The 13,141-nt window shown below is 48.4% G+C and overlaps 1 protein-coding gene and 1 long non-coding RNA gene across 8 annotated transcripts in view; one reads left to right on the top strand and one right to left on the bottom strand.

Annotated features, from left to right (window-relative positions):
- The window catches only part of CALN1 (calneuron 1), a 532,439-nt gene that overhangs the window by 423,690 nt on the left and 95,608 nt on the right, over positions 1-13,141 (top strand). The window lies entirely within an intron of this gene.
- LOC121017774 (uncharacterized) lies at positions 4,341-12,172 on the bottom strand. Of its 2 annotated transcripts, XR_005784896.1 has the most exons (3): positions 11,952-12,172; positions 7,701-7,819; positions 4,341-6,261 (listed from the first exon to the last, which is right to left on the bottom strand). It is a non-coding gene; the product is annotated as an uncharacterized LOC121017774 (long non-coding RNA). The 2 variants fall into 2 exon arrangements; XR_005784895.1 differs by lacking the exon at positions 11,952-12,172 and having other exon boundaries at positions 7,701-11,488.

Genomic DNA, 13,141 nt, shown 5'->3' with positions numbered 1-13,141 from the left:
AAAGAAAGAAAGAAAGAAAGAAAGAAAGAAAGAAAGAAAGAAAGAAAGAAAGAAAGAAAGGAAGGAAGGAAGGAAGGAAGGAGGGAAGGAAGGAAGGAAGGAAGGAGGAAGGAAGGAAGGAAGGAAGGAAAAAAACCCAGCAATGAGCTAGCTCTTTATTTAAATTAGGTAATCACACTGTCTGCCCCACAGAATCACAAGGAAGGCAGGCAAGTGTGGGCTGCCAATGGAATCATTTTCATGAAGGATTCGGAATCATGGAGTGAGTCTTCTGTCCGGACCCCGCTTGCACGACACACAGTTGAGGTTATTGGGCGAATCCACATGTTTCCTCCTTCTTTTATCACAAGTGCGTGGGGAGCCACCCTTCTCCAAATAAAAAGTATTCTTCCTTCCAGCCAGCTCTAGTTGGAAGCCATTGATGATGTTTGCGATTCTACAGGGCCCGGGAGAGCCAAGGAGCCAAATAAAACCAAGTATCAACAGAACACAGTAGTAATTGCCCTGAGGTTGGCTATGGGCTCTTTCCATCCTAGAGAACAGATGTGCCTAGAGAGCGTCTTCGCTGCGTCGCGCTGCATGAAACCCACTGTGTGGCTACTCACTCGTTTTTTCGCGGCAAACAGCAGCCAGAGCTGGGCCAGGAGTCAAGAAAGAGCTCCAAACAATTACCCGTTGCCTAGGACTGGAAATCAAGTGGCAGAAGTTGTTTTCTGCACAGACAGTGCGGAGCCTGCTTGGGATTCTCTCTCTCTCTCTCTCTCTCTCTCTCTCTCCCTCCCCCTCCCCTGTTCACCCTCTCTCGCTCTCTCAAAAATAAATAAATGAACATTTAAAAATATACATATATATATGTATATGTTTACAAGTATTCTCTCCCTTTAAACAAAGGTAGCAGTCAAAATTGTAACTAATTAGTTGTCAGCTTAGGCAAACCCTTAACTCATTGAATTCATTGATTCATTCGCTCATTCGTTCATTCAAGAGGTAATGCACGCCAAGTTCAATGCACTGTGCCACAATACCGTGCCAAGTGGCACAGATGTGCACAGGGTTGCACTCAAATATTTCACAGCCGGTGGAGGAGATGGCAAGGTAAACAAGTAAAACAGAACCCCCTTGATTCTCTCTTAGGTCTCCTCTATTGCCTCACAGCCCTTGCTCAGTTTGCAATACGTTTTTTGTCTGTTTATCCAAAAGGTGTCTGCTGTCCTATCAGACCATAAGCTCTGAGGGCAGGACCGCCTCTATTTGGCCATCAATTACGTCTCCAGTGCTGTGGCCATAGCAACCACGTGGTAAGAATGCAGTGGATGTTGCCTAATGGAAGTGTCCACGGATATTATAGGAGCCCGGGGGGTGTTACCTAACCCAAGCTGGGGAATTAAGGATGACTTTACGAAGGCAGTGATGCTTGGGTTGAGTCTTCAAGGATGTGTGAGAGTTTCCACAGGGCCAAAGCAAAGGGTTTTCAAGGCCAAGGACAGAGCATGTGTCCCAGGCCACACACGGAAGAGCATTTCTTCGTCTGCCTTTTAAAAAACCTGTGTATTAAAATTCCTACCAACTCTGATAGGCTGTAATCTTCATCTTCACATGGCAAATATTTCTCTTTTTAGGACCGTATTTTATGTGGTTTGTTTTTCTATATTTTTATTTGTAATTGATTTATTTAAATTCAAGTTAGTTCACATACAATGTCGTGTTGGTTTCAGGAGTAGAACCCGGTGACTCATCGCTTCCATAGGACGCCCAGCGCCCGTCCCAACAAGCGCCCTCCTTAATGCCCCTCGCCCACTTAGCCCATCCCCCCCCCGGGCCCCCCCCCCCCCAGCAACCCTCAGTTCACTTTGTAAGGGTCTCTTATGGTTTGCCTCCCTCTCTGTTTTTATCTTATTTTTCCCTCCCTTCCCCTATGTTCATCTGTTGTGTTTCTTAAATTCCACATATGAATGAAATCATATTTGTCTTTCTCGGACCAATTTACTTCACTTAGCAAAATACACTCCGGTTCTGTCCACGTTGTTGGCAAGGGGCAGGATTTCATTCTTTTTGATCGCCAAGTAGTATTCCATTGAGTATATACATAACTTAGTTTTCAGTCACTAGAGGGTATGGAGTCACTGTGAACATTAGAATACCTCATTTAAGAAAATCGGTACATTCCTGGGGCGCCTGGGTGGCGCAGTCGGTTAAGCGCCCGACTTCAGCTCAGGTCACGATCTCGCGGTCCGTGAGTTTGAGCCCCGCGTCGGGCTCTGGGCTGATGGCTGATGGCTTCCGATTCTGTGTCTCCCTCTCTCTCTGCCCCTCCCCCGTTCATGCTCTGTCTCTCTCTGTCTCAAGAATAAATAAACGTAAAAAAAAAAAAAAAAAAGAAAATCAGTACATTCCTAACGATGTGTGGATTGGGTTGCTTTTTCTTCTTTCTATCGCAGTTTTTCTAATGCAGTATTTCAGGGAATCCTCTTGTGCTCAGTTTTGAGTATCATTAAACGAGAATCTTTTAGGAGACATTGTGGAGAAGCTTTGCCAGGATGCTGGAAATTCGGTGAGCAAAGCTATATTCCTCATAAGGTGCTTATGGTTATTTTGGCTGATAGATTAGATTCGTAACTGTTAACCAATAATAAATGAAAGGAAATTCTTTAAGCACATATTCTGGGTCAGGCAGAAGGCCTCAGTGAGACCACCCTGTGGAGAAAGCATGTTTTATGCCCATTTTATAGGCAAGTAAAAGGTCCATCAAAGATGGGCCTTTGTCCAAGTTCAAACAGGAAGGAAGTGTTGGAAACAGGATTCAAATCTGTGTGTGTTTGTATGTGAAGTTCATGCCTTCAATTACGGGCCAAGGACGGATGTGCCTCATGAGGTATGGTAGCGTATAGACCGGCACTTCCAAACCGGTCGGTCCTTGGATTCCATCCTGCAGGAGACATATGGTGGTGCCATTTTCTTTGGATAAATAAGTTTGGGACCCTTTAAATAGCTTGTTTTATTGCAAGGCTTAGCAGAACCTTCAATACGCTTGAATACGCTTGTGAACATTGTAACTTTCCAAGTGGGGGGGGGGTTTACTTTGCAAACTTTTTTTGACCGCAGAACCCTTTAAAAATGTTTCTGGCCTTGGTAATCTGCCTGATGTCTCTCAGAACCTGGTTCCAGGACACAAGTTGAGAAATACTGACATAGGTAATAAATACCACATCACAAACCTTGGAGATCCCCCTTGTGTTTGAGTTTAGCTCCCAGCTGGGTCGTCTGGAGCCACTCGTGAGTTTATACCATATTCTCATGACGTCCTTAATTTTTCTGCGTATTCTTTTCTCTCTGTCTCAAATGGCCTCTCTTTACCCAGTGTGTGGGGTCTTTCTGGGAAACCACTCTACTCTAGTCTCTTTTCTGCCAACCCTTGGCTGATTCCCTCAGGCCAATTTGGGTATTGGCTCCTCTGTACCCCAGTATGTCTTATCACTTAGAATTGTAATAGGCCCTTTACTTTCTGCCAGCCCACCAGATGGCTACGGCACTGAGATCAGGGATGATATCTTTGTATAAAGATCCCTATCACCTAACACAATGGCTGGCATATAATAGGCACTCAACCCTACTTGAAGGAATGAATAAAAAAAAAAAAAATCAATGAATAAGTGAATGAGTCAGCCTTACTGGTTTGGGAATGCATGGGTTAAATGAGTTTAAAAAGCTGGATTGGATTGGAGGTGAAGTGGAGACCCTTACCTTCAGGGCTTTCAAGTTTGCACCTTGCAAAGAATTTGAATGGGAAATTTGAATATGGTATCTTAAAACGACATTTGAAGAAGATGAACCCGGGAGGCCAGTTTGAAGAGAAGAGGTCTGTTAAGTGCTGCAGCATCCAAGGCTTAGGTGATGATGGCCACGACAGCTCTCCTTGCTTATTTATAGGATTGGCTTTCGATGGATGGTGAGGTAAGAGCTGGAAATATATTTTATTCAAAAAGCAGATATCATGGGGCACCTGGGTGGCTTAGTCCATTAAGCGTCCGACTTCAGCTCAGGTCATGATCTCGTGGTCCGTGGGTTCGAGCTGTCGAGTGCTGACAGCTCAGAGCCTGGAGCCTGCCTGAGATCCAGTGTCTCCCTCTCTCTGCCCCTTCCCCGCTCATTCTCTCTCCCTCTCTCCCTCTCGAAAATAAACATTAAGCATTTTTTTAAAAACCACACACACACACACAAAAACCCATATTATTACAGGGCAGTATAGGGATACAAAGATGAAACTACATATTTCTTGTTCTCCAAAATCTCATAGATCAATCAAGATGAATCCAAGAAGCACACACAAAATAACTATGGCAAACTCTCAAGTATATTTTATAGTGAAACCAAAAAAAAAATTTTTTAAAAAGGTGGGAGAACTGGTCAAACCATGGAGATTGCAATCGAGGAGGCCTGAGACTATCTCACAAAGGAGGGAGGACTTGGCCTTAGGAGATGGACGGCATTCCAAAGGGCCAGGGTCTGGACTGAGAATCAGGTGGACCCCAAGAATGACTCTTCCATGGTGAGTCTCAGCCAGGGTCCCCGATCAAAGCTAGATCAGGCCTGCCTTCTCCCTTTGGGGGACATGCATTTTCTGCCTGGGGAGATCTTTGGCCCCCATACCTTCTTTGAGAATTTCAGGCCCGGGGCGAACTGTCTATTCTTTCACGTTTTTTAATTCCAGTGCTTGAATGCAAAACAAAGGAACAAGAGCCTTGACATGCCTCAAGTTCTCCTCATGAGAAAGCTGTTGACATACACAACCTCCTTTAATCTTTGGAAACCTGAGAGGGCTGAGTTATTGGTACCATTTGACAGATGTGGAAACTCGAGGCTCCGAGATGTTTCGTATTTGCTCAGTTTCAGTCTTGCGTCAGCTCAGTCTCGACAAGTCCTTTGCTACCGATATATCGCTTCGAAGGGAACAGATTATTAGTCCCCTGCCTCACAGCTGGACAGTCTTCGAGAGTCGTCCGTTGGACAAAGATGACAAGAGCCACTTTTCCCAGGTCTTCGTAAAAATAATTCACCCAGGCAGCACACATGGCGGTGAAAGCATATATTTGTACGTGTTGCAAAATACTTGTCTGTGCAGTGTTTAGCTTGATCCTTATGCTATCTTCTAGGTAAGTCAGAGATTACTACCCACACTGTATGTAGGTGAGGAATCTGGAGCCAAATGAGGAACCAAAGAGTATTATTTTGCAGCTGTATGTCATCAACCCTACATGCATTGCTCCTAAATCTGGATCTCCAGGTCCCGGGGGCACTTAAAGTTCCCAGCAGTCCATCCCAATCCCAAGTGCATGGTTGGGTCATGAGACCATTCCGGCGCTTGGGCTGCCTGGACTCTCTCTGGGAAGTGCTTTCTGAGCGAGCTCAGGTCTCTCTTGTAGGCGGTGAAGTCCATTTTCTTTACAGCGCATGTGTTGGTATTTGCCTTCTCTGCGAGGTTTGTGCCCTTTGTCCTGGTGGGAAATGGGACCTTGTCCCTGACTCCCTGGCAAGATTCTCTCTCTTAGACCGCTGCCCCGTGCACCGTTAACGAGCACGAGGCCTTTGGGCTCTGAAAATCCACCTCCGACCTTCACTCAGGTGTCGTATCCCCGTGTTACGAAAATAGCCCTTCCTCAGCACTGGTTTCCGGGGAAGTTCACCACGGAGACAATGGTGAGGTCTGCTGGGCCGAGGGTAGGGGGTGGAGGGACCGGACGAGGCAGAGAGGTGCTATGGCACTGTTGCTTTCGTTCATCCCCGGAACTGGGAGAGCTCAGGTCACGTTTTTTTAGCTACTGGGCACATGTGGTGACAACGATGTCCCCTGTTTTGGGGGGTCGGGAGGAGGGGACTGGACATGGCCGCATCCCTGGAAATCTCAAGCACCGGCTCCTAAAGATAGTATCTTGGCCTCGGGGCCCTGCTCCTCCCCTTGGTCAGGTGGGCGTTTCTTATGGAAACTTTTTCCGTAGCCGCTTGACATCCGCCAGGCTGTGTCCCTGTTCCTAGACATTTGGTTTCAAAGCCTGATGTGATTATTTTGAGAGGAAGAAGTAGAAAGGGAGATAGAAACTGTCAGAAACCTAATTGGTTCACCTGTCTTCAAAAGGCAGTGCTATTGAGATGGCTCGTTTCTTGTCTCGTTCTGAAGGAAGGAAGTAGAAGGTGCTGGACAGAGTTCATCTCTGCTCGATCTCTTGCCCTGAGGAGCTCCAACCTCGCAGAGGGGGAGATTGAGGCCTGTAATGAGAATGGAGGTTATAAAGAGGAGGAAATGGGGGCGCCTGGGTGGCGCAGTCGGTTAAGCGTCCGACTTCAGCCAGGTCACGATCTCGCGGTCTGTGAGTTCGAGCCCCGCGTCAGGCTCTGGGCTGATGGCTCAGAGCCTGGAGCCTGTTTCCGATTCTGTGTCTCCCTCTCTCTCTGCCCCTCCCCCGTTCATGCTCTGTCTCTCTCTGTCCCAAAAATAAATAAATAAAAAAAAAGTTGAAAAAAAAAAATAAAGAGGAGGAAACGGGCTTTCTCCAAGGTTTTCCTGCGGAGGCCCTCATCCCTGGATGATTTTGCCTTAAACAGCACCCAGAAGCGATTGCATACACGCCCCCTGCGTGTCGAGCGTATTATCCATCGGTACGAGTTGGAGGGCTTTTATGAACTTTAGTTTTAGAGAAGCCGTGTAGCAGATTAAAGAATTCCAGCTTGGCCCTGTACCAGGCACCTTGGACCAGGCCTCTCTCGTAAGAGGCAGAAGCCAGCGCCTGACTTCTGTAACTAGTCCCTGCGCAGTGGAGACCATTTACCTCCCCAGGCTGACACGTTGTCCCCAGGGGGTCACGGACCCTCCAACCTTCCGAATGATTCCCTGCTAGAGGAACTTGCAGCAGCTGGGAGGCGCCCTCCTACGGGCGGCTGTCGGGCTGCGCCTAGCAAAGCAGCAAGGGCTCCCCTGACGCGCACGGTCAAGTGACTTACTGCTGGAATATTCGGAGCCGATGGAGGCCAGCCTCCAGGCGGGGCCTGGCGAACTTCCCACAGCTCTTTCCATCTCACCCTTCACCCTCTGCCTTTTCCTGGCGGGCAGCTGTCAGCAGCAGCCACAGGGGATGAGGTGGCCCCGGGGAGTGCGCACATCTGGCCTCCGCATCAGCTCGCAATGGGAAGTATCCCTCGGTTCATCTGCAGATGTTTGTGCTGGATGCCGCTCCCGGCCTCCACTTTCTAGGTGCTGGCTCGCCCCCGGCTCAGCACCCCAAGCCTTCGCCCCGAAGAATTCTGCCTCAGTCGCAGCACTGGCTCAGCCCCTCGGGCCAGCCTGAGCTCAAACCGCCGAGCCCATGAGAATCTCGTGTGCCAATTGTTTTTACAAGGTGGTGTCCTGAAACCCGACACCGGAAGACACAACACAGAGCTGCCAGCTCCACAGTTCAGGTCCTAACAGGATCCCTGGACCCCCGGATTCCCGGATCCAGAGGATAATCTGCACCCCAAACCCGCCGACCCGTGAGTCGGGACGTGTGGTTTCTCAGGTTGCGCGGGCATAGCTTCCGTTCTGCCAAATTCCTGGGTTTGCTCTCTCCTGCCAAGGTCAGCAGAAACTCAGTTAATCTGCTGGGTGAGTCCTAGCTGAGAAATAGCCAGAAGTAGGGAGAAGGCACTCATTAAAAAAAAAAATCTCCTACCTTGCACAAAAGACGGAAACGTTGTCAAGCCACATTTCCGACTTCGGTCGCAAGCGCACACCCTATTTTGCGTGGCCGGTTCCTCTGCTTTTAAGTTGCTGCAAGTGGAGAGGTTGCCACTGTGGTAAAACGACAAACTGCATTTGAAACACTGGAGAGCCTGGAGAAAGAGCAGACTCTCAAATTGCCGAGCGCTTTGGCTGGACAGAGCGCGCTGTCTGCTGTCCTCGGCTGAGACTGGTTACCAGGGGCGTTTGCTGGGCACCTTTTGCTTTCCAGCAGAAAGCCTCGGACTTCACAGGAAGGGGCCCTGGCTTGTTGGAACCTTCTGGAATGTCGGAGCAACCAATCTCTCTTCTGCTCAGCTACTCGAGTCTTTTCTTTCTTTCTCTGCCTCTTCTCACCTCAACCGGGAGATTAACATGCACTGAAATCCCCTTTAAAATGACCGCTTTTTCATTCCTGGGGCAAAGAGACCCAGATCTTAGACTAAGCCCTTTGCGGTCAAGTAGCTCGCAGAGAGGAAAAACAAAATCCACCACCAAAGGTTGCCCTCTGACCACAGCATATGGAACCAAAGCCCCCCGAGGTTCCCTTGACCATGGTCTTCTTTGATTCAGTGAAGCCCCTTCCTGTGTTGCAGAATGTCACTGTTGCCTCCTGGTCTCTGTCCTCACTTTGCCAGGGCAGGGTATCCTGAAAAACCCCTTTTTTCTAACGTTAAGCGTGCAAGAGAGTCAACTTTGGCTAAAGGCAAGGAGAATAATGTGTACAGAGAGGCCCTTCTGATTAAGTGAGTCATGCATATCTCAGTACATCACCTTTTTAATTCTAGGCAGATTTTTTTTTTTTTCCCCAGGCAGAATTTTAATCAGAGGTGAATCTTATTCACAGGGAAAGTCATCTCGTTTTTCTTCCGCGCACCAGCCTGCTGAGAAATACTTGGGATTTTTCTCTCTGCCCAGCTCCTAGCGTTCCTCTACTTAGAGACAGAGAGCTGAGGGTCTTGCAAGTCATTACTTTTATTGACATTAATATATCACAATATTCTGGAAATGCCTGGTTCTTCTGCCTCCTGGGTACTAAGCAGACACACATGAAGGGACCCGACCGATCTCAAATAATGAAAGGACGTAGTCCTCGATAAATAGGAATCAGATGAGTAACAAGCGTGATCGCTTGGATGGGATTCCACCCTTACTGCCAAGGCAGAGCCCCCAGGTGGATGGCAGGTCCTCAGATGGATGCCAGGACCTCTGTGCATTTGAAATGTAAAATATAAGCAACCCGTAGTTTCCTAGGCTAATGTGATTCCAAATGAAAGCGTAGAGTTGACAGGTTATTTATCAAAGTGTGGGGCCTGTTTTCGGTTTCAATCAGGGACCAAAATACAGGGTGTGGGCTCATTTCAGCGGGTCCCAAGATGACACAGTCGCGGTCCACCGGAGCCAGAAAGGACTTGGAAGATAAACTTGTCCCAGACCTTCATTTGACAGACGAGCTTCTGGGTCTGCTCAAGTTCACATGGCAAAGAGAGGAGCAGAGTGATTTTCGTGGCTTCGAACCAGGTGTTCTTCCCGCTCTGCCCCTTCCGGCACATACCCATAGATAAATCTTACAGGACCCGGCAGATCACGTCAGCTGGGCATTTTGCTTAAGGGTTTTGTTTCCTGTTGGGGAACATTTTAGGCGCAAGTAACAAAAACTGACTCTTGCTAAGCAGAAAAGGAATACATCAGGAGAGCGTTGGTTGCCCTCAAAGTTCATGGGAATGCTAAAGAAACAGGCTGAACAACAAGGGGTAGCGGGGGGGCTGGACGGCGAGGCTGCTAGAATGAATGAGTGCTTTTTTCTGCTCTTTGGTAACTCCACGCAAGAGTGAGGGTCCCTGGAGAGACTTTGATCTCCAGCTGGTTCATTGGTGTTGCAGGATAAATAAGCGTTGTTTGGGATTGTCCCGCGCAAGCACTCAGCGGATCAGAGACCCTGGAGAGAGGGTCCCTTTGGCCCTGCTTGAGTTACCTGCCCGGTGACGTGTGGACGCTGAACAGCCACAACCCACACGTGTCCTGCCTGCTGCTAGTGTTCACCAATATTTCCCGACCTCCTGAAGTTCCAGCACAGAGGACGGATACCTTTCCCATCACCCGAAATTTTGACGTAAACATGCGGCTCGATTAAATTATGAAATGAGCACCAGTGGTATGGGGCACTGGCAGAATGGAAACATTTAAGAGCCGGTATGTGAGTCTGCCCGTTCTCCCCTTCCTTCACCGTGGCAAAGCCGTGGGCCTCGTGTCCCCGTGGCAGCATCAGAATCTAAAGGAACCTCGGTCACCTGGGTCTCTGAGGGATGGTCATCAGCAGAGCCTTTGGGGCCGTTACAACAGCATATCCTAGACTCTTCTAACAAGTGCACCCACTTACAAAATGCCCTGCAGAGGGTTCATATTTTCAAGGGAACAGAGAGAAGTTAACTATCCCACCACATAACTTGGCGAGACATCCGGCGTGCAACTTAAAGCACCGTAATTATGGCGAAAAACATGGGGTAGCCTCTCAGTTTATCCCAATCCTGTTCAGACGTGCCTCTGCCTAATTTCACTCTGTCAATCCGACATGCCCAGCTTTAGAGGATTATTACTGGATAGAAAGCTAATGTACCTAGGATGTCAGGCGCAAAATGCCTCCAGTAGCAGCCAGCTCGGTTATATTTATTTACTCTTTTTACCCAGGGGGTGTTTGTACAAAGGAGGAATCGACGGTGACTTTGTGTAAGAAACATACGCCGATCCCTACACACGTGATTTGATGTCAGGGAAGTTCTGTCCGCACCAGAAGCTGGTATGATGCAGTGGGAAACTCGAAATCAAATATCATAGAGGCGTCATGAGATTATGCGTGCAGAAGTGAAACACGAAGGAACGTAGACATACACAGCTGGAAGTGGCTGGCTTCCCAAAAGGAGATAGAGATAGCTATAGGAATTAATTGAGTTAATGAACAAGGAATCAGTGGGTTGACTGAATTAACGAATAATGAATTATTGCACTAATGAATTACAACCAAGCGGCTAATCAGAGTTTCCCGGTGACTACATCTACTTTTTGTATATTGAGTTACAACCCCCCGATTTACCTTCAATCAGAAGACTCAGGTCATTCACTGGGAGGTGGGGTAGGGACGGAGACAGGTGGCTTGTCCTGGTGGGCCCAAGCAGTCTTGACCTCAAGCAGGCTGACCATGGGAGGAGCCCCGAGCTGGCTTCCCTTTCAGAGTGAAGAACGAGGAAGACATTTCTGCCGCTTACCTATTCCCACTTCTTGAGGATGCGGTCAAGGTAGCAAGCCAGGCACAAGGGAGAGGCTTTTGAGTAAAGTGCAGCCGAGGTATGCATCGTTAAATTTATTTTTCAGTACATTTTCCAGTGTTCTTTTAACACATCTGCTTTTCCCCTAAAACTGAGAACTTTGAAAATTAAGCAAAGTAATTCTTGTTTTCCATTCCCGGCCAAACTTCCTAGGTCACTTTTAAGCTTGGCCCTTCTCCAGGAGCCTCAGAAACCTCTCAATGTTAACTTTTTGATTTATGTTCTGTCTCCCATTTGGCATCGAAAGTAGCTGCTCTTGACCAAACTCTGTGCTCTGTGATTGGCTCTAAATTGGAAGGAAGATAAGTCCAAAGTAAAAACAATGTGATTTTTTTAAAGAGATTGTATGATGTAAGTCTAGGAGAAAAGTCCAGGTCTGCAACGCCGAAGCTCCAATCTGGGGGAGACTGGGGCCCCAAATGAGATGGCTTTTGGGTGGAGGTTGGGGGTGGGGGTTAGGGCAAAGGGGGTCGGTAAGTGGGAGAGAGAAAACAGGATTTAATCTGAGTTAACCGCAGATGTGAAATGAGAAGCCAAGAAAAGCCATGTGTCTGAAGGATAACAGAACTGAGTAAAAATAATTAGGACCGTAATTCAAAGCCTAGACCCAAGACCCACCACAATCTACTGTAGGAAACCTTTCTGATTCCAAGCAGCCATTTCTTCCCCTGCACGTGTGTGCACACTCACGCACACACACACGTCTTGTTCGCGTTTTATCTCTGGGACGGGATATCCTCCGATCTAACACTTGGAATCCAAACTAGGAGCATGACGAGTCGTTTGATGGGCCGGTGGAAGAAGTATTGTCCGCTGCACACGTTACAGATACGGGCTCTAAAATGGGAATGGGATTGTTTCCACCTGCCGGGGATACTCACGTCTGAGAATTCACGGAGGGCTAAACATCGCGCCGGGCGGATTGCGAGTGCTTGAGATAGGTTAGCGAGGAGAAACCCACTTAAGGCTCGGTGAGACCTGGCAAAGTAGGTATGATCACTAGCCACCAGGAAACTGAGGCCCCAAAGTGAAGTAATTTGCCCCAGGGTCACACCACAGGAGCTGACATTGGAGTCCGGCTCCTTTTCTGACTCCAGACCAGGTAGTTTATGCATGGAGAATCACTGACCTTTGCAAGCGAGCAAACAATGCCGTCATTCAAACGCCCCCCCCAATTGGTCATTCCGGTTTGTCACACAAGAACGCACGGTAATGGCTTCACGGGGAAGGAAATGCAGTGTCCTATAGACCCTTGCCACGAAACACATCAAGCCTTCATTAAGTTGTTGGGGTTTTGGGGGGTTGTTTTTTTTTTGTTTGTTTGTTTTTTACCTCATTTCTGTTTAAAAATAAATTGATTTAGCAATTTGCACAGTGCCTCCCTGGACCGTACTTGATGAAGCGGAACAATCACTTAAATGTTCAATTATCCTAAGCAGAAAAGGCCAGAGGAAGCTTGCACACGAACCACTCCCCTCCCCACTGTCAGCCCGACCTGGCCCAGGGTGGAGGCAGGTGCAAAGGTGGGCCCTCCACCTCTGTCACCTGAACCCGGCCAGGACCCTTCCCCAGCCCGGCCGCACAGAGGCAGGATGTGGAGCGGAGCTGTAAGCCCCCAAACCACACGCAGCCATCTCCTTCTGCAGAAAGAGACGCTTGACCTGTTTGCCTCCCCAGCAACCCAACCCTCACCGGGGCTGCGGCCGGTCTCCCCTCCCTGCCCTCTGGTTTACTCTGAATTTAGGGCCTGCGCTCTAACGCTGTCTTGATGCCTGCTTATTACATCACGCATACTCGTGAAACCTCGCATTCTTTTGCCTGTTTGCCCATTCGGGTGCTTTTTATCTTGTTTCCAGGGATGCCCCGCTAACGACACTGTCAGCTCCTGGGTGCTAGACAGCACCTGTCTTGCCACCATCACGCTGCCAGCATTTACATGGTCCCCGTCTAGAAGCCCCTGCTCTGTAGTAGTCGTTGGGTCAATGGATCGATCTTCCGTACTGCTTTAACATGCCATTGTTGTCTACTGTTCTCCTGGCCCCAGACCAAGTGTTCTTTTCCTGTCTTTTTT

This window comes from Herpailurus yagouaroundi, unplaced genomic scaffold (genome assembly GCF_014898765.1).
Source record: "Herpailurus yagouaroundi ecotype Mexico unplaced genomic scaffold, PumYag 216, whole genome shotgun sequence".
Lineage (NCBI taxonomy): Eukaryota > Metazoa > Chordata > Mammalia > Carnivora > Felidae > Herpailurus > Herpailurus yagouaroundi.
The sequence above is the reverse complement of the archived record's forward strand: the minus strand, read 5'-3'. Positions and strand labels throughout refer to the sequence as shown.